This window comes from Leucopleurus acutus (genome assembly GCF_964270905.1).
Source record: "Leucopleurus acutus genome assembly, chromosome: 2".
Taxonomy (NCBI): Eukaryota; Metazoa; Chordata; class Mammalia; order Artiodactyla; family Delphinidae; genus Leucopleurus; species Leucopleurus acutus.
This window is the reverse complement of record NC_139143.1, coordinates 4,730,877-4,756,692: the sequence shown is the minus strand read 5'-3', so window position 1 is coordinate 4,756,692 and position 25,816 is coordinate 4,730,877. Positions and strand designations below refer to the sequence as shown.

The 25,816-nt window shown below is 39.8% G+C and overlaps 1 protein-coding gene across 3 annotated transcripts in view; it reads left to right on the top strand.

Annotated features, from left to right (window-relative positions):
• The window catches only part of NEK7 (NIMA related kinase 7), a 147,811-nt gene that overhangs the window by 8,878 nt on the left and 113,117 nt on the right, over window positions 1–25,816 (top strand). Inside the window, exon 1 of one of the 3 annotated variants that reach the window (XM_082857577.1) lies at window positions 640–681. The exons of the other annotated variants lie outside the window; for them this stretch is intronic. The gene's annotated coding sequence lies outside the window, so the exon portion shown is untranslated. Of the gene's footprint in view, window positions 1–639; window positions 682–25,816 lie in introns of those variants that run through there. 3 annotated transcript variants of the gene reach the window in all.

Below are 25,816 nucleotides of genomic sequence, written 5' to 3'. Positions count from 1 at the left end.
ATTTATGATGGAAGTCCATCCCTACTGCTACCATCATTTCTCACTGAGGCTGTGTGGCCCTTGGAGTAGTTCACACTTAGTAATCAGACCCTTCTAGCATATGTAGCCAATGTCTCAGCTCAACTGGTGGCCAGGTATTACTGAAATCAGTGTTATAAATCAATTAAAATAAATTAGATAAATACATATAACTGTAAATACGAATTGAGTAATAATAGAAAATTCCACTTCAAACTAGTGAGAGAAAATAGTACATCTAAGTGTTAATTTTAGTTCTGTCCCAACCAAACGGTCCCTCTTGAGTGTACTGCTTGTGCTGTGTGCTGTTCTCACCATTTTTGGCATTTTTAGGGTATTTTTCTCAGCTGGGTGAGAAGGCTTACCACTTCCCTTACCTCGAGATGGTTTGCATTTTGCTTAAGGGCAAAGCCCTTAGCCTGGCAGCAGAGATTTTGCCTCCAGGCCCCAAGGCCCGAGCTCTACCTGCAGTTGCCTCTCTTGCTCCTGGGTTTGACTTTGCCAGGCTCTCCTGTCCTGCTTATCTGGCCGAGCTGGAAAGTGTTTGGGAACAGCGTGATGACGGCGTGATGACTAACCTGTTCCTTTTTCCATCGATAACAAGGAGCTGGTTCTCGAGTCCTTTCTAGCTGCCCTCCTTGTCCCAGATACAGGCCTTAACATGTAAGTTATGTTCTTTACTTAAGCAAGCCTATGTGGCCATTTTAAAACTACTTTCTATCAGTGATTTTTTGTTTACCTTTTTCTTTAATTAATTTGGATTGTATCAATAAATTCAGGCCCTTTTTGTTTATCACCATTTCTACACCCACCTTAAAGAAATATATATTTATACACATATACATATGTAGATCATAAATAATGTAAGAAGAGACAGCTTGACAAAGAAGGTTTTGAAGTCCTGGATTGAGTCCAGGTTCGTTTTTGTATGTTTTCAGAGGCCAAGCACCGGGTCTTAGGGTGAGTTAAATTAATATCCACAGAACTCAGTTTAAGAGTTGAGTGTCTGGCTTAGGAGAGAGATCACGGGGTGTGATTAATGGTTCAGTTAATAAAAAGGAGCCTGGGCTGCAACGATGTGCTCGGTTGCCAGGGCACCCTGTCTCCCGGGCTGTGGTCCCTGCAGGGCATGCTACAGTTCCTAGGCCTTTTTTGTTCACGAGATGGGTTGTCAGCCTCTGAATGGCAGTGTTTCCAGAGTAAGACCCAAATGAACATCCATTTTTCTTCATTGTGAAGTTTGTGGGGTATTTGCGTATGCATCTTGAGACCCCTGGAAAGATGATCCAGTTGGCTGCACAGCATTTGATGTTAAGCTTAGTTTCAAATCAAGGCCAGCTTTCTCTGAATTTGGAAGGCATACTTGCCTGCAAGCAGAGAGGCAGGCCGTTTGCTGTCTGGAGAGCTGCGGCAGCTGTAAGGGTGAGTCTGTGTCTCTTCCCTTTATGATCCTCCTTTTCGCATTTGTTCCTTTATTCTCCCCACTTTCCTACTGGGCCCCACCAATTCACAGGTTGAAGAAAGAAATTTGGGGGTATTGGTAAGTAGCTCACAGTAGGTAGACAAATAATCTAAACAAAGATCTATCTTTATGCTTTTAAAACTCAGTTTTGATTAATTGCGGAAGATGGGAGACAGGCGTGAGCAGTATTATCTGTATGATCACTCCTGGCTCACCCGTCTTTAACAGCTCTATATCGGGACCTCTGTCTTCAGCCTCAACCCTGACCTGCCTTTCCAGATTCACTTCTTTATTCTCCCCCAGATGTTGGTCCCATCTGACAACTTAACCATTTTTTGATAAATTTTGTACCCTTTCTGGCCTCTGCTTTATCTTTTTCTAGCTGCTTTTAATTTCCATTTTTTTATACTTCAGCTGTTCAATCTCAGTGATTAAAAATCATCTTTATCCTTTAAGACTCTGCTCAAATGTTATACAAAAAGTACAAAGAAATCTTCCTTCTGCTTCTTTAGGCCTTTAGTGCTTATCGACTCTCCCTGTTGTTGTACTTGTCTTAGCTTCCTCCCTGGAATATGTGCTTCTGGAAGGTGTGAATCATGTCCTGTACATATTTGTGTTTCCTGCAGGGCCTGGGACCATTCTTGTCAGAACTGGCCATTCAGGGAATGGCAGATGACTGCATCCCAGAGCCTGTATGGGGCAGAAGGTCTGGGTAGATACGAGTAGTGAGAGAACGTCCAGGACAGTTGAGCAGTTGATTTCAGGGAAGTATAGGGTGAATGGCAGACACAGGGGCCCACAGGGTGTGGTATGAGGGAGGTTTACTCAGTGAAATGGGTAAAGGTCTCACCTGGGCTTGGTGTCTGAACTCTGAATTTTTGAAAGATCTCAGAGTGGGGTGAGATGGGAACCAGGACTGGGAAAAAACAGGAGTATATGCCAGACACAAAGTTGGTGGGGATGGAGAGGGGTGTGGGGTCAGGACAGAGACCAGTTGGGTGATTAGGTATAAATTAGAGGCTTGGGCAACAAGGAACAAAGTAAGAACTGAGCTCCTCTAATTAGGACATACATTGAAACAGGACCAGGAGTCAGATGACATTGATTTGAACCTGACTTATTACTAAGGTGTTCACCAAGTATCCTTCTGTTTCCCTTCCTTAGAGGCTAGCCCATTCCTAGTTCAAGGTAAGTGGTTTGGCTTTTCTGTAAAGGGGAAGGAACCTCTCTCTGCCCATAGAAGGTGCTTACTGTATATATTTGCCAAATGAATTCCATTATGATGTTCTGATAATCCCCTCATGGAGAAAATGTTGAACTAAGTTATTCCCTTCTTAGGAATAATTACTAATTTGAATTGATGGAAAATTATCATTTGATTTGTGTTCATCAAATGCTGACATAGTAAAAAGTTGTTCCACTTCAAAACAGATGTGTTTTATTTAGTATCTTTTCATATTTTTAATTGCTAGAAGTTTAAAAGAACAATCAAAATGTCAATAATTATTTTAAAAAACATTTAAAGGCCAAGCCAGATGGACCAGAAATACATTGTATATTCATGAACTCAAGAAGAGACACATAGGCAGTTAACCTGGGAAGGTACCACCTTATCAAAGGTCTTGAACACTGTGCTCAGAAGATCGACCCTTTCCTCTCCTGTGATGTGATTATAAAGAGTTACTTGTACCTTTATGGTTTCAAGTTTTGTTTTTAATAGGGGTAAAAGCTATAGTGCTTTGATACTTCTTTATTTGGTTCTTAGTTAATGGCAGGTCAGGAACTAGCATCAAAATAGAATCAAGGTTATTATAAAGGGGACCTCAGATATATTTGTTAAAAAAATGTATTAAGTTGAGTTTGGTTTATGAGATGTATGAAGAAATTTAGTTTATATTTGAAAATCCAGACTTAAGCGATCCTATACTATACTCTAAATTACCAAGAAAAAGTAAGATTACCAAGAAGAAGTGCTATTTCTTTCTTTCTCTTTTTTAAAAAATAGCTTCCCCCTTTAGCGTCCTCTAACTTTTTCCCCCTTTTAAAATTTAGGATTAAGTTAAATTTATTTGTTTGTCTATCTACTCGTTGATTCAGTTTTTAAGGAAACACCCCCAACGTCTTCTACCTGTTTCTAGGTAGGTTTTAACCTTGTTTAAAATCCTTCAACTATTGTCTTGAATAATTTCCAATCCCTTAGTCTCCTAACTGCGGGTTGGGCGTTGGTGCTTGCTCTGCTGCATCCTTAGCTCCTGTCTTCCTGCCCTGCTTGTGGTGGCCCCGCTCTCCCTGCGTCAGTCGGGACGTCCCCGTCCTCTGCCCGGCCAGCTCGCACAGTTCCTTCAGACGCACCTCGGTGTTTTCTCTGCAGGGCTGGCCTGGCTGCCAGGCTGCCTGGGCATCCTTCCCATCAGCTCTTGTCCTGGCAGTCCCTGCCACGGCGTCTGGTGGAATACTTGTTTCCTGATATTGTAAAGTCTGTTTCTTTGTCTCCCCTAAGAATAACCTGATGGGTTGGAATTACCTCAGTGCTTTTTGTATTCCCAGCCACTGGTAGACACGTTAGCTGTGGTCAAAAAGTGGCTGAATGAGTTTTGGAGAAGATAAGAAAGCAAGCAGATGGGCGTCTGGGATGGGTCCCAGTCACGGCAGAGGGTCTGGGTAGGTGATATTGTCCTTGATCTCCAGTTCCAGCACGTTTTTCTCCCTACCCCTGTCCCCCACCTTTGAGTAGCTGTGGCTGTTTATTGAAATGGGATGAAATAAAGACATGAGAGACTTCACTTTCTTGCAGATTCTTAGGATGTTTTATTTGTGTCCTGGTGTTTGCTGCCTCATTGAAGGCAGGGGTTTAGATGTCTTTGACTAAGCGTGAAGAGTTGATTCATCTCTCTGTTATGTTTTCTAATTCTTTTGCAGTTGTGACTGTCTCTGTCCTCCTTCATAAGCAGAAGGAGTATGATCATGGGGGTCAGGAGGGCAAACCTTGTCTCGTATGGTTTTGGAGGCCTTCTCAAAGCTCTGTGCAAAATACACTTACCTGTGGTCTGCCCTTGTCACTGCAGTGCCAAGATGGCCTCCCACGTGGAGCACCATCCAGTCAGTGACTGTCAGAAGGGCGCAGATCCCTCCATTTGGCTTGGGAAGGGAAAGTTGAAATACTCCAAGATACAAGGAAATACAGGTTTTGCCTCAGTTTTAGATAAAGTTACCATAGTGCCTAGTGCTGAAGAGCAAAGGAGAAGAAATATTAACCAGATCAGTGTAGAGTTCAGAGCCCTGCTGTTTACGCCGAGAGTACAGAACAGCTTCCTCCGTTCTCATTCAATGTGCATTCGCCAGAACTACCCAAGTTAAGAACAAACATGGCTTCTTGGTGGGGCGGGGGTGGGGAAGGCCTCGCTCACGTGGACCTTGGATGCCTGTGGGAGGCCCGCATGACCTGTCTAGTAGGTAGCTGGTGGTTGCATGTGGCTTGAACACCGCAGAGCAGTCCGGCAGGGGAGCAGCTCTGGGGTCATCAGCGTGGAAGGTGGAAGCAGGTGAGCATGCCTGGGGAAGGTGTGTCAGGGCCTGTCCAGCCTTCCTCACGTAAAAGGGCAGGTTCACTAAAAGGTAAGTAAATACTCAGTGAATCCTGGGAGAAATTAAAAGTTAACTTCTGTGTTGCTGCCTGACTTCAGCTGTAAGTATGACATGTAAGGTGTTTCTTGTGAAGACCCAATAAGGCTGTTTCCCTCCTTAATGAATCTGTGCTTTTAAAGCCTCTTACTGTTTGCCATTTTTCTAAGATTTTATCAGTTCTTTAGTCAGAGGAATGGACTTCTGCAGAGTCAGAAGGTTTCTGAAAACAAAACTGAAGTAGATGTCAATGATATAATTCCATTTTGAGTGTAAGTCTGTAATCACTATTAATTAGATTTTCAGGTTTTTTTCTATGAGTCCTTTATGTTTAAAGTCTCACGTACAGTCCTAGGTAGCTTCCTCATCCTACCGTGTTTATTATTGCCACTATTAATGTAAAACAGTCATCCTTGTTCTTTGGGTAGTATCTTCATAAAATCATAGTTTCACATGATGAGTGTGCCAGAGAAAGTACATTTGTTTCTAGTGAATGTAAAAGTTTGGCATGATTTGTAGTGTGTGTTCAGAAGAGCAGGAGAGGACTGCGTGGCGGTGCAGCAGCAGTGACATGATGGGCGGTGTTGGCTGAGAAAGTCTGCCCCGCAGCCGCCTTGGTCAGCTTCACAGAATCCGTTTAAAGACTTGTGTGGTTCTGTGGTATGAAGAAGAGAGTAACAGCGATTGAATTTAGTTCCTCAGAAGGTAAATTTTAAAACATAAAGTATAGCCATGATTTACTTAAGTTTGTTGAGAAATCTTTTTATTAAAAGCTAGGACAGTTTTGTGTGACTGTGAGTCAGTGGCTTTTCCTGCTTGCTTTTTCTCCCTTCTTTCTTAATTTTCTGTTAATTTTCATTGCATTGGAAGTCTGTGCACAGTAAAACGGAGGTCAAGCAGCCAAGAGGTCTAATTCTTCTTCTTTCTGTTTTTGAGGGGGGAGGGTGGGCAGCCTCAGGGGGCAAGGCAGGAGTTTTCATAGAAGTAGAGTAACACATTCAGTTTGTTTTGCTAGACACTGATTGTGTCCTACTAACCTAATTGTCCCTTAGATAGACTCTGTTGTTATGACTGACTCAGGTCGTGAGAATGTCGTGGGGCCCTGGGTGTGGGTCAGTGGAGAAGTTCCCTGGCAGGGAGTCCTGCCTTTACCACTGGGCTGTAGGGCTCCTTTCCTTGCCTGGGGTTTAGGAGCATCAAAGGAAGGAAGTGATAGGACATCTTTTAAAACCACTTCATAGTTTACTGTAAACTAGCCTGGAAAGAAATGAGGGTTTTGGAAGTTCAGGAATAATCAGAATATAGAGCAGTGACTGTGGTAGAGCACATGTGCTAAACAAATGAAGAAACAGCAGTTTATAAGCTTTTTTTAAATAAGGATAAAATATAAAATCTGTGTTAATTCAGAAAAATCTATTAAATTTTTCCTTTATTTAAATAAGTGTTTTTTAGTGATGATTTTTCAGTTAGTGAGTGCTTGTTACAGACAAAAGGCTGTTAAAACAAATGACCTTACAATACATAATTCATACTCATTAAAGTGTTCCCAAGTACTGGCTTGTATTCCATGGGGGTCTTATCAGCTTTGTTATGATAGAATTCACTACTATGAATTATTTAGTACAAGGAATGCTTTTTATAATCAGATTTGGAAGATGGGTCCAAGCTATTTATCTTAGCTCTTTAACGTATGTCAGTCTTTTGCCATGGATGGTTACAGTTCGGCTACCATGCTTTTTTCTGGTATTACAGCTGAATGGTTGGCCTAGTGATCACCTGCTTTTGCCAGGCCTTCGTTGTTGCTGTGTGGGTAACTGAATGACATGGCAGAATGATAAGGGACATTTATTGTGTTTGTAACAGCATCCTGTGCCCACAGTTAACCAAAACAAATGGAAAGTGTCAAAAGCTTTTTTGGACAAATTTCTTTGAAAGGGGTGAGTAAGGATCACTTGTTTTTTTTATCCTCATAGGGAAATTCTTCTGTAACGATAAACAGAAGAAATAATACCATCTTTTATTTGTATTGAACTTTAACCCTTTTGAGAAGTAGTAATACTTCATTCTTCCAGGCACTTGTTTCTGGTAGAAAACTCCCCGTATTTGCCACTCAGGGAGAAGGATTTGGGGCCTTGCTGTGTCACCACAGACTGTGTGCTCATCGTGAGCTTTCCTTCAGAGCAGAGCAATAACTTGTCCTTGATCGCTCAAAAGTGTCAGTAGATGCTCATGTGAATTTGAACTAGTTAGGTCCTGATTGTTAGACCTGTGTTCTTTATAAATTCTTGTTTTCTAAATTTGATTATTTAACAAGTGTTTATGGGACTTTCATATGTACTGGAGGTAAAAAAAAAAAAAAAAAAAAAAAAAGGAAGAGACAGATTCTGCCCTTAAATAGTAATTGCTTGTGTTGTTATTGGACCTAGTGAGGTATTGGACCTCAAATGCACAGATAATGGAGTCACTAAAATGCCCTGGGACAAATTACTTAAAGGGGTATTTTATAAAGGTTCACCTGAGTGTGAAGCAAGGTTGGCCAGGCAGGCAGGCTAGCTTGGAAGGGTGTTTCAGCTAGGATGGCACCCTGTGTCAGAGGCACACAGGCGTGAAAGAGCCTGGCATTTGGAAGAAGTGTCAATGGTTCATTAAGGCCAGAGTATAGGATTTATATGCAAGCCAGCAAGGCTAAGAAAAGTTTCATTCCTTAAAGGGTTTTAGGCAGGAGTGTGACATATGGAGGTTTTCGTTTGAGATTGATCATTATGGTGGGTGTGGAGAGTAGGAATTACATTACCAAAGTCAGGAAGAACAATTAATTGGTTATAATAGCTGCAAGGATCATGAGAGTCCAGGAGAAGCAGAGAGAGGTTTGGAAGGTAGAATTAATGGGAGTTGGGAACTCGTGCAGGTGAGGGAGTCAAAGGGTCTGTGATGGCCTAGGAACTATATGACTGAGTGTCAGTGCCATTCACTGAGGAGGGAATACAGAGTAGAATGGATTTGAAGTGGTCAAGATTTTAGATGTTTCTGGTTTGGCTAATCAGGCAGAGAGATCCAGCCAGTAGGGTTGGAAATGAGATTCTGGAGCTATTGGTTCATAAATCATCAGTATGTAAGAGGCAGGCTATGTGCCAGATGAAAATGCATAATTATTGATTTAAATAATCAAGGGACTTGCTGTTAAAGGAAACCTGAGCAAGCAAATAAGCAGAATTGCTCATTGATCATCGAGCAAAAGATGTATTTTGTGTGGAAAGGAAAGCAGCAGATAAAATAATTTTCTAATCACGCCCTTTATGGTGGTGTTTCAGATTGCTAGCTTGATTTATTCCAAGCAGGTAGTACATTAAGTAGAAGTAAATACATTAACCAATAATTGATAAAAGTAAGTCACTGGAACTTGGATCTTCATCCCAGAAATTGGAAGGGATTAACGTGTTCTCTTTAGTATCACAAAATACTGGAAGTAACGGACCCGTTACTGCAGAGAACAAAGCATGGTGTTGTGGCTAAAACAGTGTATAAATAGCCAAATTATTGTTCACGTGTGATTAAAAGGGAGTGACGGTTTCAGGGGTAGAGAAAATGTGTTGCATGTGTGACCTTTAGAAAAAATACTTATAGATGTACTGCAGGAGAAAAGTCAAGACTAAGAGTTTGGGAAGGGGCCATCTTTGTACGGAAGCATTGGGAATGAGCACTGGAGCAGATTAGATGTAAAAGCAGGACTAAACAGGTGTTATTCAAGGTTGGAAATAGTACAAAATGCCAGGGATAACTTGGATAGGCTATGGCTATAAAACGTATAATCTCTGGAGATGGAGCATTAGGGGAAAAGTAATGGCATGATCAGTCCTTGGCTAACCTGGATCGGAATGTGCATCATAAGATGGATTTTACTTTTCCCTTGATAATCAGCCAAAAACTGGTTAGTGGAGGACTTAAAAAAACTTGGAAGTCACCATTAGTAGAATTTAAAATAGGAGGGGATATATGCTTTCTAAGTAGCTGGACAGGATTAAAGCAAGCAAACATGGTTCATACGGCAAGAGATGAAAAAACAAACCAAACAGGAAGGAAACAAAAGACAAATACCAGTGAAACAATTTACATTAAATGTGTTTAACGTGTTAAATGTGTTAAATGTATTAAATTTCTGTTGTAAAAGATGGACTCAACCTAAAAAATAATCCTCAACTGTGTCCTGCTTTCAAAAGATACTTAGAACAAAGAAACATAGAAAGGTTAAAAATAAAAAGGTCGGCCAAGATCTGTAAGGAATACACAACAGAAAACACAGAAGGTTAAGAATAAGAATTCCAGAGTAGAATTGAATGAAAAAAAGAAAAGCACTGAAGACAGTAAAGGACAGTTTTAAAAAAACTGACTCGCTGTAATCATTAGCAGACCAGTAACTATGAAGAATTGAAGTTACATGAACTGCCTTCACAACAGACTTCTAAGCCCAGTTTTTATATTTTCACTTCATAAAATTAAATGAATGGGAATCTTCTGATTCATGCTCTTGAGTTAGTATATTCTTAATACCAAAAATTGGACCAAACATTTAAATAAAATATCAACCAAGCTATGTTTAACAGATTACCAGAGTTCTCCAAGAGATTAATGGAAGTTCTGTGGAAGAATTTTGTGGCTAGACAGTTTTGGAAAAATCTGTATAGGGTACCATTTTTGAGGGTCACAGTGCACTTTTTAGCATATTAGGGTCCCCGAGAAGTCTAGCCCAGTATTTGTTTAGCCCAGTATTTTGCAGATACCTTTGATGATGGATCTCTCCCTGTCTCTCTGTTTTGGTTGTGGAATACCAATAACAACTTAAGGGAATCCGGTGTTTTAAAGAACAGAGTTTGGAAAAGACTTCTGAATATTGGTGTACATTCTGTAATAAAATTAAGACTAATAGAACAGTTGAAGAGTCAGTCATTCATTAATCAAGGAGGGTTTATCTGAGCATATAAAGGTGGTTTAATAGAAAAGATCTAGTTATATGATTCATTACCTTGTTTGGTTCAGTAAGAAAACTTGTATCATAAGCTTACTAGAGCAGAAAAGCATTTGATACCTAACCTCTCCTTTTTTTACATTAAAAAAACTTAGAAAATTGGGAATATCATTTGATATGGAATATGGTCAGTATCATAAATTGTTGCAATTTCATAGTTCGTCCTTATTCTTATCTGCTATATTTTAAGCTCTTTGAGAGAAGGAAATAATAATTAATTTTTACATTTTTTTGTCACCCAGTCTAATATAGGACCTTGTGTTTTATGCATTCTGTTGCGATTTGTTAATGAAAACATTATTTGGAAGTGTATCCTTATGTAGTTTTTAGATCAAAATGGATTATAGTAAAAAATGATCTTTTTCTTTATGTCAAGTATTTTTTAAGTGTGAAATACATGATTTTTCAAAATGGAAATAGCTACTCTTCAGGATGGGCCTCTTTATGTTTGCTTTATTCATTTGCCTAGCAAGCCTTGAATACTTAAGGTGAATTTAAATTTTGTCTAACAGTTAAGTGACAGGGAATTTTATAAAGATTCTTGAACAGTAAAGGGGTATTATAAATACTGTTTTTAAAAAGGATTATCCTGGCCAGAAGGATTATCCTTGGTAAAGCAGGATGTGTAAGGAAGACTCCTATAATGGCAGAAGTGCTCATTTAGGAAAAACAAGGGATTTGGGGACCCGAGGCCGGCTCAGAACTTTCCAGGATGTGGTTGGGTTTTGAGCTAAACACAATTTTTCTGTGGTCTTGAGGATTGCATTCCAGCCCATGAAACCCTAGCTGTGAACTGTGGCTTTACAGAGCTTGAGAAAATTTTGTTTGTATGCAGATTTCTGCAGTCTTTCGATTTCCAGGAAGAAGCCACAGTTACTCAGGGCTGTGTGTGTGTGTGTGTGTGTGTGTGTGTGTGTGTGTGTGTGAGAGTGAGTGTGTGTGAAGAGACACACAATAGGCTGAACTTAATACTGATTTATAGGAGTCAGGAAATCTGAATTCTATTATTTTCTCCTTGTATGATCTTGGATAAGTCATATAACTTGCCTCTTTGGAGTTTTCTCACCTGTAACCTGGAAATTATTCCCCCCCTCACTCCACTGTGATGTCTTGAGAAGGTGCCTGTGGGAACTTTTTAAAAATTACAGGGCTTCCCCGGTGGCACAGTGGTTAAGAATCCGCCTGCCAGTGCAGGCGACACGGGTTCGAGCCCTGGTTGGGGAAGATCCCGCATGCAGTGGAGCAGCTAAGCCCATGAGCCACAACTACTGAGCCTGCGCTCTAGAGCCCACAAGCCACAACTACTGAGCCCATGTGCCACAACTACTGAAGCCTGTGCGCCTAGAGCCCGTGCTATGCAACAGGAGAAGCCACCGCAACGAGAAGCCCACGCACTGCAACTAGAGAAAGCCTGAGTGTAGCAACGAAGATGCAAGGCAGGCAAAGATAAATAAATAAATAATTTCAAAAAATTACAAAACTGTAAGTGTAAGATGTCAGTAAAGCATATTCATACTCATTTTGCTGGAAGAGGACATATAAACAGAATTTGGAAACCCTAAAAATCATGGCAACAAGGAAACATGAAGATCTTTTTTCTTTTGGATTTTCAGGTGAAAATTAAGCATGCAGTTAAAACTAGTATTTAAAAGCCTTTCTGTTACAGAGAGAAAATTAATAATACAGTTGTGTCATAATTTAGAATCAGTATTTACATTGCTAACATTTTGTTACTTATTCTAAAGTGATTTGTTCAGTGTATACCCTGAAATCTGTTGTTTTAACTGTATAGCTAGATGAAAATATGGCAGAAGAGGTTTGCATGAGCTTTCTTTTCCTTTTAACGGTTTGCTTGAGGAATGGGCAGGCTTTTCTTCACTGGACAGATGGTAAAGGGAGGACACTGAGTGGATTTCCTAAGCTTGCATTTGCTGGACAGTGACAGAGTCAGGGCTAGAATTCATAATTTTTGTTGTTACCATATTTTCTCCCTTTGGCTACAGCATTTTTTTGCTGATAATTATGACTTTGTAATAATATTTGATAATCATAATAATCTTTTAGGAAGATAGTCCAATGGTGTGTGCCTTTTGCTTATTGATTTACAGATTCACAGTAAGACGACACAGGGAGTATTTTCTATAAGAGGACATACGATTTTTTCTTTGAAACAACAAATTCTCAGGCTTATTAAATAAATTACATTCATATAGTCATTTACAAATGTGTGAATTAGTAATGGCCTTATAGCTCACACATTTTTCAATGTTGATTCATAATAGGACAAACTGTATAAAGTACTTCATGAAATGATGCTCTAATATGCATTCATAAAATGATTGGTTTTTTTTTTTAATGTAAGAGAAATATCTATATGGGAAAGGTTAAAAGGGGATAAGTTATGAAACTGAGAATGTCATCTATTTTATATGGTTTTTCCCATTAACTTTAAACACATGATAGTTTCCTTGTACCTTGAGGTAAATAATTATAAATTGGAATCTTAGAGCATCACATCATCTTTAAATAATTCAGAAACAGTAACAAACCCAGTAGCATTAACTTAGTTTTTTTTGTGAGGTCAGCTGTGTACTTGAAATGTCATTCTAAGCAAATAAAAACTTTCGCTTCTTGGTATTTTAGATTTCAGATTAATTGGCCACTGACTGTTTCTCAGTAGTGTTTTATTCCGTGAAGACTTTCATGAAGGGATCTTAGGAATGGCTCAGGCATCCTAGGGAGGCTCTTCTTGGGGGCGGGGACTGACCTGCAGCAGCCCAGGGTCCCTGGCTCAGAGGGAACTGCTCCAATTTATGCAACGTGACTTATTTATTTCAGAGGAAATTAGAATTTGGTGGATGTTTGAGACTGGAAGGGACTTTGGAAGTCATGTCCTCCAGTTGTATTTGATATTTTAGGTAACTGAGGCTGAGAGCGTTAAGTGAGACATTACAAAGACCGTGCTTGGTGCAAGTGGGTTAAGTTGTATTCTGCGTATCATATTCAAGTGCTTTTCTTCCACTGTTATTATTTATGTTCGTGAGAATCTCCTTGATAACATCACTGAAGAAGTAAACAGAAACAATGAAGTTCTAAACTTGTAGGGTTGTAGGACTCTTACATTTCATTCAGTGCTATAACAGAAGAAATGATTATTTGAGAAATTTCACCTAGATGGTGGACTAATCCACAAGTTGTACTTAAAATATATTTTGTTAACATTTAACAAAATGTTGTAAAGCAAATCAGTTTCTTAAAAATGACACGTGAAAGGGACAGCGCTTTAATTGAAGTAAAGACCTCATTAAACTTTGACAATTAATGAAATAACTACGTTTGTTAGGACACTGGGTTTTATGTTAATATATCTTTGACATATTAAACAAAATATAGGTAGATGTTCTTCCAGTTTACCTCTGTTTGATGGAAGTAAAGAGTGAAACCATCAAAAGGTGGGCAACAGGGAGAAGTCTGTATCAGGACAGCAGATTAGTCAACTTCTATGTAGTTGACTGTAATGGACATTTTTGATGGCAAAACTGTAAATCCCAGGAGATACAGAGATGTGCATAATTTGATTGCCAACTTTCAGTTAGGAAGGTGTTCTTGGACATACATTAATAATGGTTTTGCCATTCTTGAGTTTTCTCTTTTGTTTAAATATTAAATAATAAGTAGGTCTATTTGGCCTCTGTTTCCAAGCGGCCAGGCTTGTTTTAATCTCTTAGGCTTTGACCTGGAGAGGCAACAGTTGTGAATAAGTGTGTGTGTGTGTAAGAGAGAGAGATGGACTTGTGTTTGCCTGCTTTCTTATTACAGCCTAAGATTCTGATCATGGATTATGCCTTGGTTTTCTGGTTGGTATTCTTGCTGCCACGCCTGCAGTTTTGATTTTTGTATGTATTACAAGTAGTTAAATAATATGAAAAAAACATGCAGGGATTTTAGGGTTATTTTTTGGAAATACTACTTCTGTTTTTAAATTTGAGAAACTGTGACTTTTAAAACCACTGTTCCTTGTTCCATGCTATCTACTTAGGGACTTAAACACACTTATTGTTTTGATAAAATAGAATCCAGCTGATAAGCAGTGGTTATTCACTGTACCTTGTGAAGGCGTATTGTGGAAGAAGAACTGTGCTGGATATGATGGGAGATTCAGAGGAATCTGCTACAGCCTTTGTCACCAAGGATTTTATAACCCTGACCGATGGTGTCATTGACAATGTGAGGAAGGCCCTTAGTGCCTGTAGAGCACACCATAGTGTCAGGCTACTGCAGGGACATCAACGGACAGGGGGTCTCCTGGGGTTTGCGTGGACTCCCCCGAGGCCCCAGGGAAGCAGAGGGGTGTGTGCTGGGCTGTGACTGGAAGCTGTTGCGGTAGGCAAAATTAGGGTTTCTAAAGGTCAAAAATGGGCCAGTTTGGCAAAAAGAGTGCGACATGAGGCTCTGATTCATTCTGTCTATGGCTGCCAAAGTGGTATTCGTAAAATGGAAAACCAGCTCTAACTCTTCGTCTGAGAACCAGCCAGTCTTCCGAGTCTGCGTTGAGTAGCCTGAAACTTGAGCCTTCCCTTGACTTTCCATCGGCTGCATCTCTGGCAGCTGCTTCTGAGGCCTCTTCACTGGGATGTGAGCTCTTCAATGGAAGGCTCCCTTTGTTGTTCATCTTTTTATCCTTAGTACCTGCCTGCTTCAGAGAAGGAAGTCAGTACATTGCTGTTGAATAAATAGGGGCCTGCAGTTCCAGGCTAAGGAATTTGGACTTTATTCTAAAAATGGTGGAGAACAATTAGAAATTTTTAAGCAGAACGATGATACAGTGAAGGTATTCTAGGATGATGAATGCAACTGATTATTATGATGCTAGCTAGCCTTCTCAACATTATACTCTGAAATGCTTCTGACTTATGGTAAATACACATTTGTAGTCCTAGACACTTGTGGTAGTTAATCGATGGAACAAATCCCTGCTGCTTTTCTTATTTTACTCTAAATTAGCATTTAGAGTCAGTTTTAACCACTGCTTTTTAAGTTCACCAAAACAAAGCAGGATTAGGTAGGCTTTATTTTTTCATTCATTTGGCAAATACTTGAATGTCTGCTTTGTGCCCATTGTGTTCTAAGCATTGGGGGACACATAGCGTGTGATTCCAGTAAGCAAAAATCACTCCTAGGGTGGTTCAAAAATCGTGTGAAGAGAACATAAATAGAAACATTTTCCTTTTCTCTGTTTCATATTTTTCTAAAGGACATCAGAAATCTGGGAGTGTAGGAACCTCCTCTGGACTTCCTTGGACATTGTGTGTATTGGTGATACCTGGACCATTTAACAGTTTGATGCTTAATTAACAATAACTTTCAAGTGATTTAATAATGAGATATGCACATGCCAGATTTTAGTTCTTAGGAAATGTATCAGTGTTACTGGTGCTTAGTACTCATTGATTACTCACAATATACTAGGTGCTCTAACAGAAAGCAAGGTTCTGACTTTATTCACTGGGCAGTTTTCACAAATGGTAAATACAATATAAATAAATGTGCATAGTATTTCACTTACTTAGGCATTGGAGTCCTTTATAATAATCTATGACTTTAAGTGCCCTCTCTGAAGGAGTGGATGAATAAGCACTGTAGAGTTCTGAACTTCATTTCTTCAGTTGATAGGCTTGACTTTTTTCCCATCAGCCTATTTGACTGAGAGACAGTTTTTACATGGCTTTATTGGAAAATTCATATATATAATAATTTCAATTTTAAATAGTCAAACTGCTTATATATTCATAAAACTTTCATTATTTTTCTAGATCATTCAAAAATTTAGAAGATTTGTGACTAATGGTTGACTTAAGGATTCTTAAGTGAAATTTGGGTTTGTGTTGACAGCAGTTTTACCAACTTTAGAACACACACACACACAACAGAACACGATGTCAACAGTAATAACAAGATTATCCTTATCTCCACTAATATAATGACAAAATATTCTAAGCCAAAATAGTACGTTACTGGTGGTTTTGGGAAAGTCCAGTGACAATACGCTTTTGAAAGGTACTAGGAAAATCCGTATTAAAAACAATGTCTTCACTGTTCTATTTTCAACATACAAACAAGCACGCCTGTGAAGACCGGGGTGTGTTAATGGGGGTGCCCACTTCTCCTCTCTGAGGCGTTTCTTTTACTTAGCAGGAAGAGAGAAGCTTTTTGCTTAGTGATTCTGTATTTTAACTTAGTTCTGTCATGAATGGGAACTGTGTCCATCAGTTGAGATAAGCCAGGTTTTCTGGCGGATATTTTGTTTTAAACAGGTGTTATTGGTGATTCCCTCATTTTATGTATGGTTCAGCTTTGTGAAACTACTTAAGACGTAAAATTTTCACTTCATACTCCTCTGGGAGGGAGGAAATGAATTCTCCCAATTCAGAATGTTCCTTGGTAAAGCTTTCTTGAGGGGTCTATTAAAGTCTTGTTCTGAGTTATAGAACTAAGAATCTCATTCCTTTTTTTAAAAAAAATTAATTAATTAATCTTGGCTGCATTGGTCTTCGTTGCTGCGCGGGCTTTCTCTAGTTGTGGCGAGCGGGGGCTTCTCATTGTGGTAGCTTCTCTTGTTGCAGAGCACAGGCTCTAGGCACGCGGGCTCGGTAGTTGAGGCACACGGGCTTAGATGCTCTGCAGCATGTGGGATCTTCCCAGCCCAGGGCTAGAACCCGTGTCTCCTGCATTGGCAGGCGGAAGAATCTCATTTCTTGAATTATGTGATCTGATATTAAAACAGTAGAAGTGTAAGAAATGTGGTGTCTTGACATATTGAAGGTTGCAAGCACCTCTGACCATCCATGAAGTGGAGCCTTTCTGTATGTAATGAGTATGAGGGACAGACAGAACCCAGACAGAGCACCTCCCATGTGGAGGGGCACTGCCTGGAATTCCTCCTCTGTCCCCTTTCTTCCCCTTCTTTCACCCCCTCATTAAATGAACTCCCGCTTATCCTTGAGGCCTCAGTGGGAAGAGTTCCTTGACAGCCCCCTCCCCCGTTTCCCCCAAACTCTGGTATATGCTCCTTTATCACCTTGCCTTTTTCACCTGTCAAACTAGCCATCACAGGGACCCTTTCTAGCTAGATTGCAGGCTCCCTGAGGGCAGCGTCCGTGTCTGTTCTGTGCAGGATATACGCCCAGTGCCTAGTGTAGCACCTGCATATAATAGTCCCTTAATAAGCAGTGTTAATGTGGTGACGACGGAGATATAAAGGTACTCAGAAATACTTAATCAGTGTCAGTGAGGATCTGTGTCAGTGGAACTGGGTGAAACACATCTAGTCAATCTGAAAACAATAGAGGAAAAAGTCGGTGTGATATGTGGACTGCCCAAAATTGAAAAAGTCATATTATGTTAGATTAGATTTATAATCATACTGACTTGCTTTGCCTTGTGGATTTAAACGAACCTGAAAATAAATTGACCAGGGCCTTCCTCCCAATCAGCTGCACTTGTTTCTTATTTCTACCCTAACTACGCAGCTGTCTATGCATCCCTTGTGCTCAGTTGACGGCTAAATTGTCTTCCTAACAACTAATCTTGGGTTTGTAGCACATGTGACTGTGCCTTGCCTTACTGATCAGGTTCTCCTCAAAAGTTCAACATTGTGTCTGATTTCCACGTTTCCTTTCTTGGAACAGGTGGCTCTAGGGTCTCAGGGATTTGGACACTATTTTTGTTATTGTTTACTGCTTTGCGTAGTGACCTTTTGATAGCAGCTGAGTTGTGGGAATAGGTTTGATAGTATAAATATAGCAGGAGCATATCTCAAAGAGATTTTTTACTTGGTTTTTAAAATGTTCTTTTCGTTAATTATGTCCAAACTGATTTAAACGTTAAAAACAATTATTCTGAATTTTTCTCACACCAATGAGAGTGTTGAACTGAGTACAGAACATACGTGTGAGCAATACACACTGAAGTATAAGTTAATTTATGTGTATGGTTTTTCTTGTAATCTTAAAAATTGAGACCAGTGCATTTGTGGTAACTGTGAAGTGTCACCCACGGAACCAGCCTTAGAAAGCTGTAAATTGTGGAATTTGCTAAGGAAACAGGTATCTTCTTCAGGGAGTCTGAATTGTGGTTGTTTTTCTGCACATTGTATGATACATGCTTAAGGTTTAACTACAAATTGGTGAGGGAATGATGAGGGATGAAAGGGTCCAGAGGGGGGAGAAAGGTAGTCTTGTTACTTGTTTCAATAGAAACAATATTGGCATAAAAAATTATGTATAAATATATAAAGCTGGGTTTTGTGAAAAGAAAGGACTCGTTCAGTTTGATTGGTGATTGGTTGCTGGTCGTCTTCCAGATAACTTGTCATTTCTGTTTCAATTTCCTGAGGCCATACCGTTGGGTGCATACTGAAATATTGAACGTGAAAATGAAAATCTATAAATCATTTTCTTTGTTAAAACATGTACGCAGAATCTTGGCCCTAGAAGATGACCTTATGAGAGAATTTATGCTGCAGTTCTTTAACGAGCTAGAAGATTTATGTCACTGGATCACCTTTCTAATGGTCATTTTATTTAAACTTATGGTCAATATGTTTAGAACGGTAAACTGATTAATAGAAATTATTTTTATATGTGAAAGGATGTATTTGAAATTATTTCCATAGCTATTGAAATATTATCTTTCTTCTTAGTTTTCTGTTTATTAATGAACTCAGATGTCAAGGCGTATTGGGTGTGTGTTTGGTGAAATAGAACATTAAATCCATCGAAGTTAATATTCTGATTTGTTGAACTCCCTCTTACCTTTACAGTTTCCTTTAAAAGTGTGAAATGCCAAGATACTGTGTGAAGAACAGGTGGTGGTTGTTTTATCCTGTTTCTAGTATGGTTATTTGCTGGCTGTCATGCAGGCCCAAAAGGAGTGGGTGCTAAGACTAGAATAAACGACAGAGCGAGCAAGCAGCTTGGCCTGCCCCGACTCTGAGGGAGCTGAAAGTGGATGGGGAGGCGTGATTAGAGCCCAGCGGTTCATGAGAGCACAGCCACCAGCGGGAGCGCCGCAGAGCCGCCCTGGTGCTTCTGCCCACGGGTCCCAGGGAGGAGGAGAGGGGCCTGGGTGGTTGCTGTGCTTGCATTGCGTTCCGGCTCGTAGCTCCGGAACCCAGGGCTGTCATTTGAAATAGACATTTGAAAATTTTGCTGTTTTTGGTTAATTATGATGTAATTAATCCCTGATTGTATGAACCAATGTCTTATACTTCGATTAGTTATATTTAAAGCACAATTGAGAGAAGTAGATACTTGCATCTTTCAAGTTAAAAGGACTAAGGATTCCTCCTAACTGAGTGGAGTGAGCAGTCGTAGGACGCTGCTGAGTAGGCTGTCATAGCTGTCAGGTGGATGTTAGATTGCACTTTGCATTGTTAATACTGCTTTTGGTTTTTATAACCTCTGGTTGAAAATTCTTTCCAGGGAGCAATTTTTATATAGAATTTCAGTCTGGGAGAAAACATCTCATGACTCACAGACCTCTTTAAACTTTCAGACTAATGTTAAAGGCTTTTAAGATGAAGGCAGATTTTGTTTCAGAATATTTCAAAATATTTATTCTTTTGGGACCAACAACTTAAAATTATTTTATTCATTCCTTCAGGGGCTGCATTCTTCTTAGTATTATGCTCAGAATAGCTTCTAAGCTCGGATGATACACTTTCAAAAATTCGAAAAGGTAACTACTCGGTTAAACAGCATTTAGTCGATTTTAAGAAGTTGTTAGAATGAATAAGGAATTTGTGTGTTAACTGATTTAAAAGTTAAACTTCACTTTAGTTTCACTGATTAAAAAAAAGAGGGGAAGAGTATCATTATTTTGTGTTTACTTAAATTATTTGATTTGTATTGCTGTATAAACTAATATGTTAATTTAAGAATACAACACTGTATTAGACAGGGTTCTCCAGAGAAACAGAACCAAGAGGATACACATACAAACACACACACACACACACACACACACCTCTCTGTATATGTGGTTACCTTAACCTGTGCAACTAGCCGTGTATCCAGCTGTATACATACATACACACATCAGATACACATGTATAAAGAGATTTGTGGTAAGGAATCTGCTCACGCGATTCCAGAGGCTGGGGTGCCCCCAGATCTGCCACCTGCAAGCTGGAGACCCAGGAAAGCTGGTGATGTAGTTCTAGTCCAAGTCCAAAGGCCCCAAAACCAGGAGAAGTGGTGGTGTAAGTTGTAATGCAGTTACGAAGGCCTGAGGGCTAGGAGTGCCAGTGGTGTGAGTCCCAGGCCAAGGGCAGGAGAAAACCAACATTCCAGCTCAGCAGTCCAGAGAGAGAGTTCCCCCTTGCTCCACCTTTTTGTGGCATTCAGGCCCTTGATGGATTGGATGCTGCTCCCCCATGTGGGGAGGACAGGCTGCTTAACTCAGTCCTCTGATTCCAATGCCTGTTTCATCTGGAAACACTCTCACAGAAGCTCAGAAATCATGTTTAACCAAATATCTGGGCACCCCATGACCCAGTCAACTTGACACATAAAGTGAACCATTCCAAACACCACGGATAATTCTTTCCTATGCTCTTAGTCATACTATTTCCAGAAGTGCTTGTACTGTACTTGAATCAGATGAGACAGAGGAAAATGTTTTGATGAAAATATTACTTTAGCCTTAAGTTTCCTTTTCCTGAAGATGCATAAAAAATAGCCAGGGATCCCTGTCGCCCACCCCCAGTACTGTCAGAGTTGACGTCCAAATCCACTGTGAAACTTAGGAATTGGGTCCGTTTCAGGGTTGTCGTCTGGGAGCATACTGTCATGTCTCAGTCAGTTGCAATAGACAGACTCTTGAGACTCCTCTAAGTTTCAACATACCTCCATCTTCCTAAGTCAGAGTATTCTGGTATTTTCTCCCAAGACAGGCAAACGAACTCAAGCTGTCAGAGTGGTGGTGTTTTTATACCATTATTTTTCTTTAATGCTTTTTAAATGACTTAAGCTTTAACAAAATGTATATTTATTGAGTTTGCTATTTCATGGAATGCTAGAATTAAAATATGGTTTTTCTAAATGAATAATTATCAATTATACATTTAGAAATTTAGTATTTTTTTCTAGAAATGTTTTGTTTTGTTCTGTATTTCCACCATTTATTAGAAGATTGGCCCAAGAAGAGAATGACTATTTTATTTCCAACAAGTGAGATTTGTTAGAATATTGATTTTTCTAAATCAGTGAAAGGTTTTTGCTGTGTTTTCTATTAAACAGTAAAGGGGTAGTCATAAATTTTATATAGTATTTATCATTTTTATATTTTTAAAACGTGTTTTAAAACAAGTCGTAACAGAGATCAAGTTTAACAGAGATCACTTCTGTTTTAACTCAGTGGATTAGGAACCCTCAAACTGGGAAACTAGCACATGGAGGGGGTCCTAGGCTGTTATTCCCCTGGGAAGGGGGTCTTTTGGCAGAAGTGAAATGCTCTTTCCAACATGCCCTGAGCATTCTTGTGTGTGTCTTTTGGGCACGTAGGAGGGGAATTGGGAGGTCCTAGGGACATTGTCCTCCAAATATTCCCACCTACAGTATATGAGAGTTCTAGTTGCTCCATATCTTGGTTTTATTTTGCCAGAATTTAAAGTTTTTAGCCTCTCCGATGGGTATGAAATAGTACCCTGTTGTTAGTTTAATTTGCCTATCTCTGATCTTAAAATGCTGAGATTGAATATTTTTTCAAATGCTCTTCTGAAAATTACTTGTTCATGTCTTTGCCAATTAAAAAAATTGGATTGTCTTGTTTATTGAGCTCTTCACAAACCCTAGATATTAGGTCTGTGTTGGTTATATGTATTATGAATATTTTTTTCCTGGTCTATGAATTTTCTGCACTTTTTCAGTTGTCTCCCTTGATGAACGAACATCATTGAGCTTATCAGTGTTTCATAGTTGTATCTTTTATCCTGAAGTATGTTTCCTTCTACTTCGATGTCATGAAGATACTTGTCTATTTTCCTCAAAAGTTTTACTTTTCACATTTAGGTCTCTAGCCCACTGTGTGTAGTGGAAGGTGGTGGTCCCCTACTTATGTATGTACACATGTAGTGCCTGTTCCGTCACATATAAAGTTTTCATACGGGAGTAGTTCTGTTTCTGGGCTGTAGTTCTGCTCTGCTGGTCTTTGTTTTTTCCTGCTTCAGTTACACTTTCAGTAAGTCTTGATCTCTGTTTGGGAAAAGCCCTTTGCCTTGGTGGTGTTTCTCAAAAATTTCTTGGCTATTTTTGGCTCCTTTTTCTTTCATAATTCAGAATTAGTTTCATAGACATAACAAATACACAACACATTTTTTCAGGAATTTGTCCATTTCATCTAAGGTTTTAGATTTACTGAGAAAAATTATTATTTTTGTATTCTTTCCCCCTGACACTTCTTATTCTTCTGGATTTGTAGTTCTTATATTTTTATTATCTTTCTTTTCACTTTCCTTTTTTCTCGATCAGTCTTGCCATAGGTTTGTCTATTTTTATTAATTTTTTTTTTTAAGAACCAGCTTTTGGTGTTGTGGAGTATTACTGTCTTTATTTTCTATTTCATTTATTCCTGCTCTTTTTAAGTTATTGGTATGACTTGGAATTTTATTGGATGTGGGGCAGACAGGGCTGAATGAAGGATTACTCCATGGTTTCCACTGTAGGGACGAAGTGGATGGTAGTGTTTAAGGGTTGAAGTGAAAATAGTTGGAATCAGTTCGTGGGGAAGTCATTGAGTTCACTTTTGTATAGCAAGCTTGCAGTGGAGATGCTTAGAGGAGAAGCTGGACCTGAAGTAGTCATTTTGGTATTTGCTTATTGATAGAGATAGTCAGTAGAGAAGAGTGGGAAGAGGGAAAGACAAAATGCTTGTAGGTCAGTGGGAAGCCTTCCTGGCACAGCAATACCACCATTTAGTTTAAAAACCTCTGTACTTCCAAGAATAGTTGTGCGTACATTTGCAGTACTGTACTAATATTTGCAGATTCCACAAATATTTCCACATGTTTATTTCCACAAACGCCCCTGTGTCACATCTCAGAGCCCCATTTCTTCCCAGTCTGGATCCTGACTTCGGAATAGCAGTCTCAGCAGAAGTGATGATCTGCTACCCCGACAGTTAGTCTTGGGCCCAATCTTTGGCCCTTTCTGCTGACTGCAGACGATGAAAGGAGCCTTCTTAACTTTTCATGTGACCTCAGATCACTCTCAGTTTTCATCCCCTACCATTTGCTGACGACCCCAGCAACAGCTGATTCCATAGTTCTTGCAAGTCACTACTTCCCATCAGCCTCTCATCAGGTGGGATTACTCCACCTGCCAGTAAATTTCCTTCAGCTGGTATTGCGTCCCACTGCATGACTAGTGAACGTTTTAACCATGGCACTATTACTCATGCGAGGGGCTGTCTGTGCTTCACCTGTCGCCTGTGATCCAGGTGCAGAATCCCATCTTTGAGACTGCTTTCTGGACCACTCCTACTGGCAACTGCCATTGGCCAAATTCTTCAGAAAACAGACTCTGAGATCTGCATGCGTGGCCTTTTTTTTTTTTTCTGTATAATGCTTTTGGGAACAACACCTGGGAGGAAGCAGGATGGTCAGTGGAGGTACTTAATTGCAGTGTGGTTGCAGCAGAGGCTTCAGCCAATCCCACGGGAACGTTCCAGGGCTGGACTGGCCCTTCGGGATGGTCCCAGGTTGATGGAGGAGTCTGGACCTTTGTATGACCGTCTGTGGAGGCAGCTGCCTCCAGAGGAGCTCAGGTGTGAGCCCTCAGCAGCCGTCACTCCTGCAGCTCGAGGGACCAGCTCCTGACCTTGAGGGTGACCTGGAGGCTTTTAGACTCTCTTCTTTCCAGTGCACGCATTTCATACCACTGATATTAATTAGTTAATTGTGTGGTTTAACTCTTTTCTTTACCTACTGGTTTTTTGTTTTTTCCTCTGCTAGTTCTGTTTGCTGCTGAGAGAGGTGTTTTAAAACCTCCAACTCTTGATTGTAGAATTGTGTGGGGTTTTTTCCCTTCTAGTTTTATCAATTTTTTGCTTAATAGATTCAGGCTGTGTTATTCAAATATAGGATTGTTGTGCCTTGTTGAATTGTACCTTTCATTTTTATAAGATATTCCTCCTTTTAATAATGCTTTTTGTCTTTAAAAGCTACTTTGTCTAATCTAAATAGAGTTACACCAGCTTTCTTTTTGGCCATTGTCACGTAGTATTTCTTTTTCATTCTTCTAATAAATCTTTTTGTGTTCTACTGTATATGACGTATCTTACAGACAATTCAGAATTTGTGAGTGTCTGGTCTGATCAGTTTTGTCTTATAATTGGAGCTAATAGTTCATTCATTTACATTTAAATGCCATTACTGAAATATTTGGATTTAAGCCTATCATTTTATTATTTATTTTCTACTCTTCCAGCTGGTCTTTGTTGCTCTTTTGCCTTCTTTCTCGCCTGCTTTGTCAATCATTCCATTGTTGTTGTTGCTGTTTCACCCCTGCCCCATTACCTTGCTAATTATACTCTTTCAGTGCTCTGTTGAAGAATGCCAGGGAGATTTCAATGCATCTCTGACCTCTTAGAGTCAGCATTAAATTAGAACTTTTATCACTTCATGGGCAGTGCCTTGCTTCTTTTTATAGATATCAGTTTTCTGGTGAAATTCTCTGTATTTTCAACTAATTTACAGAGCATATTAATCATTATTTTAAGGGTTTTTTCTGATGATTCTAAAATCTGTTTCACTTTTGGGACTGTTTCTGTTATCCACTCCCCACCCCCCTTTTTTTTAGGTTGTATGTCTGGTTTCTTGGCCAGCCTGGTGATTTTTATTGCACAGCAGGTCATAGAGGCCCTGAATGGTGTCACCTTCTCCAGAGAGGATTTGGTCTTCTTCTGGAAGGCGGTCACCTTTCACCTTGATCCGTGGAGGTTGGTCTGTCCCGGGTCTTGACTGCTGCCTCGGGTGCTCACCTAGACCTCTGCCCCATAGCAGTCTCTGAACTCCAGCTTTGTCACCCCAGCACCTCGATTCTGCCAAAATCGCTTGTTTGGCTTCTTAAGCTGTCAGCAACTGCTTTCTCTTTGGTTTTTTGGATTATTTGTGATGCTAGACTTACTGGCTGCCTTCCCTCGGTTTTGTACTTGTTCATGTTGGGTTGTTGCGATCCATAGAATTTTTGATAGCGATTCTTGCGGTCTGTGATGCACAGGCTATGTTTTATTGTTTATAATTTTATTAATTTGTGGGCTTTTTAGTGGGAGAGGGTTGTATTTGCATTCATTGTGGTGAGGAGGGAACAACAGAAGTGTAAATTAAATTAGTGAGTCCCCCCAGAATTAACCCCATAGGGTGTATCTGATTTAGTGTTGTTAAGATAGCCACAAAATAGTTCAGTCTTACTTTAGCTTAAATTTCATGGGCCCGTATCCTATTTTATCTCATTGATTCATTCCATACACTTGATAAACCCAGAGTATGTAGTGCAGTACTCAATGGGAATGGCAGGCTCCAAGTTTAGCAGAGATGGTTTCACATAAAAAGGGCCAATGAAATATCTCCTGGGTCCCAGATTTTCACTGGGCCAAAATGTGACAAACATTGCTTCAGATCAAGGGTGGGCAGA